Here is a 6,076-nt window from a genome sequence, read left to right on the forward strand (position 1 = left end):
CTTATGCGTATGTTTTGCTTCTTTTCAGAAATTTGTCGTCTAATTCCATTCAGCACTTGCAACGAGGGATGTTTTCAGGTCTCATATCGCTTTCGTATCTGTAAGTACAAATCAATTAAATCGACGCTCATAAGGCAGCATCAAAACACCATTAATACTTTCAGTCTCTCCCATGATTTTCAGCATCCAACTACGAAAAGTACGCTTGCTCGCTCGCTTCGCTTGCTTCCACATTGATATAAATGGTCAGCCCAACTCCAATTCATTAGTGTATACCACACCAAAACAATTAAAACAGCCATAAATATGCCTAAAATGCCATTACCTACTATAATATATAACTGGTAGTATGCCTATTACATGTCAGTACACGTTTTGTATACCATACCCAATGTGCATAGAGCGTTCAGTGCCCTTCCCGTCCCCCCCCCCCCGCACACACACAAAAATAATGAATAAATGAAAACAAGAAAAGATTAGTTTATGAATAATGATAAAAAATAAAAGAAATTAATAAATACAATAAAAAATTGTATTTTCAGCTAAATATATTACTACTAACACGGGGGGGGGGGCGTGTTTGATATCGTTATTCCAACTTATTAAAATTCGAAAAAACGGTCTATACACCGAAATCGAAATTCCAGGCTGTTTTGAGCCTTTCTGTAGGAAAACCATTTTCTATTTCTATTTTATTTCTTCCCGTAATTTTGACTTTTATCTGGTTTACTACTCAAGTTGTCAGTGTGTTTGTGTGTTTTATTTGTACAATGCACAATACTACATAGGAGGCTTCACCCTACTAGCTCCGTTTTTTAACAGCCTTCCCCATTTCCAACTTGCTAATTGTGATAATCGTAACTGTACGTAGAAATTTGGTATTTCATTGTTTATATATCTGAATTATTGTACGGAAGAAAATAAGTATTGGAAAAGGAAAATAAATGAAATTTAAAATGAAAAAAAAGTGAAAATGAAAATTAAATTCCAATCCGTAATGACGTCATCTTTGGTTGCGACTTTAAGCCGATTCATACTTTTCTTGGCTTGAAGCAGAAAATTCTACATTCAACATTCCTAGCACTATGCAAAATTTAAGATGAAAAAAGGTTATTTCTTGGAAGTTTTTCATTAAATAATAAAATGTGATTCATCTTTTTTTCTTTATATGGTGTTGTATTGGATCAAATACAGTCTGCTGGACTTCAGAATGCATTTTCCTTTTACGACATGTGGGTTTCTTTTCCCTTTTCAGTGATTTGATAAACAACCACATTCAATCCATTGATGGCTTTACGTTTGAAAATATGGCGTCTCTTCAGTTTCTGTAAGTAATTTTACCCCGCCATTTATTTTCTCCATTGGATATAGTGTGTTTTGTAATAGCAGTAGTAGTAGTAGTGAAAGTAGTAGTATTATTTGTAGTATCTGAAGTAGTAGAAATAGTAGTATTAGAAGTAATAGTATTATTATTAGTATTATTATTAGAAGTAGTAGTAGTAGTAGTAGTAGAAGTAGTAGTATTAGTAGAAATAATAGTAGTAGAAGTACATGTACTAGTAGTATTAGTAGTAGCAGTAGTACTGTAGCAGTGTTGTTGTGATAATATAGTAATACATGTAGCAGTGGTAAAAAATTAAGAGAAGTAGTATGTAGTAGATGTAATGATAGTTGTATCAAAAGTAGGAGTGAGGTAGTAGTAGTAGTAGTATCCATGGTATCAGAAGAAGTAGAAACAGTAATAGTAGTAGTAGCAGTAGTAGTAGTAGTAGTAGTAGATGTAGTAGTAGTAGTAGTAGATGTAGTAGTAATAGTAGTACCAGAATAAGTAGAAACAGTTGTAGTAGTAGTTATAGCAGTGGTAGTATTCAATTCAATTCTTTTATTTCATTTCCATTCAAAACATAATACAGAGTAATATAAAAAAAATACAAATTAAATACAATTTTACAGAAGGGCATTCTTACTTCGTAAAAAAAAACGAAACAGTATAATATAGGGCATAAATGGAAATGAGGGGGAACCACCAAAAAGCAAAGCTTGTAAAATTGTGGATCCCCCTTGGAAAAGAAGAAATTATAGTCGACTTACTATATGCGTACATGCATGTATTACAGGAAAGAAAAAGAGAAAAAGAAATCATATTGACGGAAACATAATTACTGAACAAATGCAAAGCTTTTTACACAAAGAGGTCTTCGTTGTAAAGGATATGTTGCGCAAGACAGGAAAAAAAATGTAGTAGTAGAAACAATACTACAATTAATAGTAAAAGTAGTAGTAGTAGTAGTAGTAGTACGGTAATTGTAGTATATTTTGTTGTTTTAGTAGTGGAAGTAGATTCATTAGTTGTCTATTAGCTAATGAACCTCATTATGATCTCTTGTTTGTATTTGCCGTTTCTGTAATCAGATTCTTCCTTGGTACTGAACTCGGAGCCGTTAGCCCGGATGCACTAACTGGTCTAACATCAGTAGAGAAAATGTAAGATGATGTATATGTCATTTTTCAATAATTTATTTACTATTCAGTGTGAGCACACGCTTCGAGACTATGAGTCTAATTTTGTAGACTACATTTTGTTCTGATCCAAGTATTTCGTGATCCAACGAAAAAACTTTATTCACTTATGTAAGCACCTCAGTTCCTATATACTTCACACCGGTAGTTGTGCCACTTACCCAAAATATTCCATTCAATCTGCAGTAAAATAGACACAACGAACGACCATGACGACTGGAGTGAAGTAAGCGTGGCAGCAAGATTCAGTGTTTAAAACAGCCCCGCTCGCGAGAAGCTACGTCTGGTATGGTAGTGACATTGATCTCAATCCGAAATGCCAAAGGTTCGAGGCACTTGTCGAACATTCAATAGTTGGTGACATTGTATCGTCATCGCAAAGGCTACTACTTTTGGATATTAAGCGATATTAATTCAATTTAACAGATTAGGCTATCGTACAAGCTGATTTTAATAGTCGATGGCAGAATAGTCTCGATTGCAAAATTGCTGATGAAAAATAAATTCGAAGCCAGCGTCATGACGTGATAAACCTTTCAAACTTTCTTTCTATCAGTATAGATACTAACTGCGATATAAATGTAGATGGTGCATATATACCTGTAGTGTGAATCACTTTAATTGAATCACTTTAACCGATTGTTGCCCAACTATTACTGATACACATATCGAATCCAACCCGAAGTTTTCAAGAGTTAAAGATAAATGCCAGTTGTGGTAACGATCTCAAAATGACTTTTTACAGAATCCAATATAATGACCTCCCAAGTGTCTGTTTGTATGATTAAAAAATATGTGCCGACGGATTCTGGAATAAATTGTGTAATTGCTGAGAAATAAGCCAAATAAGCGCGAATTCGGGCACTTCCGTCGTGTCTTTATTTCAGCAATATATTATACACTGTCCCACGTGTGCCTATCTATGTTGGCGATCTTCAGTGTGATTGTTTTTCAGCTTAGATTTTATGATTTCACAAAGTTCAGTTCATTTAACTGTACCAGATTTAGATTGACGATGATATAGTAATACTTAACTTTGGTTTTACAGACTTTCTCACGAAATTAGTGTTTTACTGCAACTACTGTCATTTAGCTTTAACCTATTTTTTTACTCAGGTCTACCTCTGACAATCGTCTATGTTGTCTTCTCGAAGATAATGCTGATTTCACCTGCGCAAGGACATCACAGACCAGTCCCTTGGACACCTGTAGCAGGTTATATCCAAACTTGGCCTTGAGGATTGCAGGATGGGTCATGGGTTTGCTGGCTCTAGGTGGCAACGGCGCTGTTCTCTTTATTCGACTACGGGATAGGAAAAAGAAGGTTTCCAGAGTTCAGAATACCTTTATTGCTAGCTTAGCAATGGCCGATATTCTAATGGGACTATACATGATTATTATCACTTCTGTCGATCTTTATTATGGAAATGAGTTTTATCTCAGCGCTCCTCAGTGGCGAGGATCCCAGCTCTGTCGGTTTGCCGGTTTCCTTGGCTTTCTTTCCAGTGAGGCTTCGATCTTAACCCTGACCTTGATAACCGTTGATAGGTTCATTTGCATCATGTTTCCATTTAGGCCAGACCTGAAGATTGAGCGCAAGAGTTCATTGATTCTTGTCAGTGCTGTTTGGGTTTTCACCATAATGTTAAGCCTTAGTCTGGTAATCATTACATCTTACAGACCGGATGTTTATGGCCTCTCCGACGTTTGCCTTGGTCTCCCTCTTCATGTCGAAGCTGCAGACACAGGGGTATTGGAGATCACAGGGAATTTCTTTTTGAGTATCAGGTAAATTTCGTAGTAACAGACAACAGCTCCAGGCCCCCATGGCTATTTTCCCTTATAATTTTCATTGGTTTCAACCTTGTATCTTTCACTTTTATCTTGATCTGTTACATAATGATCTTCGTCAAATCCTCAAGATCTTCAGCGAGAGTTCGGAAAAATAGCTCCAATAAGCAAGAGACCAGATTGGCCGTTCGTATGGCGATGATCGTTGCTACTGACCTCGTCTGTTGGATGCCTGTCATCATCATGGGAATCCTATCTCAGACCGGTGCAGTCACCCTCCACCCTTCCCTCTATGCCTGGACAGTGATTCTCATCGTCCCTATCAATTCAACGATCAACCCTTTTCTCTATACCTTTATCATTCACGTCGATGACCTCATAAAGAAAAGAAGGAAGCAGAAATATGAAACCTAACTAAAAATGTAACCTATTGTTCTAGGCAATCCAGGGCTAAAGATCCACCATTGCCTAAGTTTGATATGGATTTGAAAAATTTTCAAGGTTTACTTCGACTAGTAATTATACTCATTGCCTGGTGGTTCCTAAGATTCAGTGACGACAATCCATGTGTTCCAGACCTTAGATTGCTGAATTGAATATTTATTTGAATCACAACCTTAATGCATATTTTTTTTGTTTTCCAATGTAAAGTAACTGATTTGCCGAAGTTTATAAAATAAGAGTACAGTAGCATCGTGGTTCTACATGGGGGTGTTGGATATTAATTCGAAGTAAAAACTGCACAACGAATGTACCTGAGTAGGAAGTTCATAAATAGAACATAGCTCAATCAATACGGAGATAGAATATTCTATGGCATTTATTTCTGGATAATACAGTTAATTTTTGTTTGTTCTATTTTGAAAATCGTTTTTATTTAATTATAGCTGAATATGATCGTGATTAAATGACAATGAAGTTGTTCCCCCTTTTCACGATAAATACATGATTTCCACCCTATTCACAATATGCCGCCTGAGTTATGAGAAAGGGTCAACAATCACGACTTAAAACCTTCAAAAAAGTTTGGAAATCTGAGTTTGGTCATTAATATCTCCCAACTCCGAATGTTACACAATGCATATTTGACATCATTCAGTAGATCATTTATTTCTTTTTAAAATGACACCATGCTTGTTATGATCATGACATCATGAAAAGAGCAGGATTCAAAAGTATTGAATGAGGTCCGAATTGAAAAGCTGCAAAAGGAGCAGAAAAAGTCATGAAGAGTCAATACATTTTCCACCCGACAAAGGAAAATATAATTGGTATAGTGTCGAAAATCTGTCTATCTGACGGTCAATCAGATCTGGCTCGCCCTAACCATTAACCCGTCTCTGTGGTCTAGTGGTTAAGGCACCGGCGTTCAAAACTGGGGGCCCGGGTTCGATTCCCGGCAGAGACATTTTTTCGGCATCACCAATATTTCCAAAGAGTAGATAGCTCTGGGGAACCTTGATTTAAGCTACGCCTACCATTGTTCTCTTCATCCATTTCTTTACAATATTTAAATAAAAAAGAGTTGCCAAAAGCTGTTGTACATGTAAAGTTTTACACATTTGTATTTCTTCTCCCATACGTGTACTGTATCAAAGCAATAGCTTCGATCCAGCTGATATATATATATATATATATATATATATATATATATATATATATATATATATGCAACACATATGTAAACATGCATCAACTTCTTAACATGACTCTGTGTCTTGTACCAAATACTTAGGCAAAAAAATGACAAGACGATTTGACGTTG

The 6,076-nt window shown here is 35.9% G+C and overlaps 1 pseudogene; it reads left to right on the top strand.

Moving 5' to 3' along the window:
- On the top strand, positions 1–4,932 carry LOC121422069 (annotated as a pseudogene).
- Positions 4,933–6,076: the final 1,144 nt, after the last annotated feature.

This window comes from Lytechinus variegatus, chromosome 9 (genome assembly GCF_018143015.1).
Source record: "Lytechinus variegatus isolate NC3 chromosome 9, Lvar_3.0, whole genome shotgun sequence".
NCBI lineage: Eukaryota > Metazoa > Echinodermata > Echinoidea > Temnopleuroida > Toxopneustidae > Lytechinus > Lytechinus variegatus.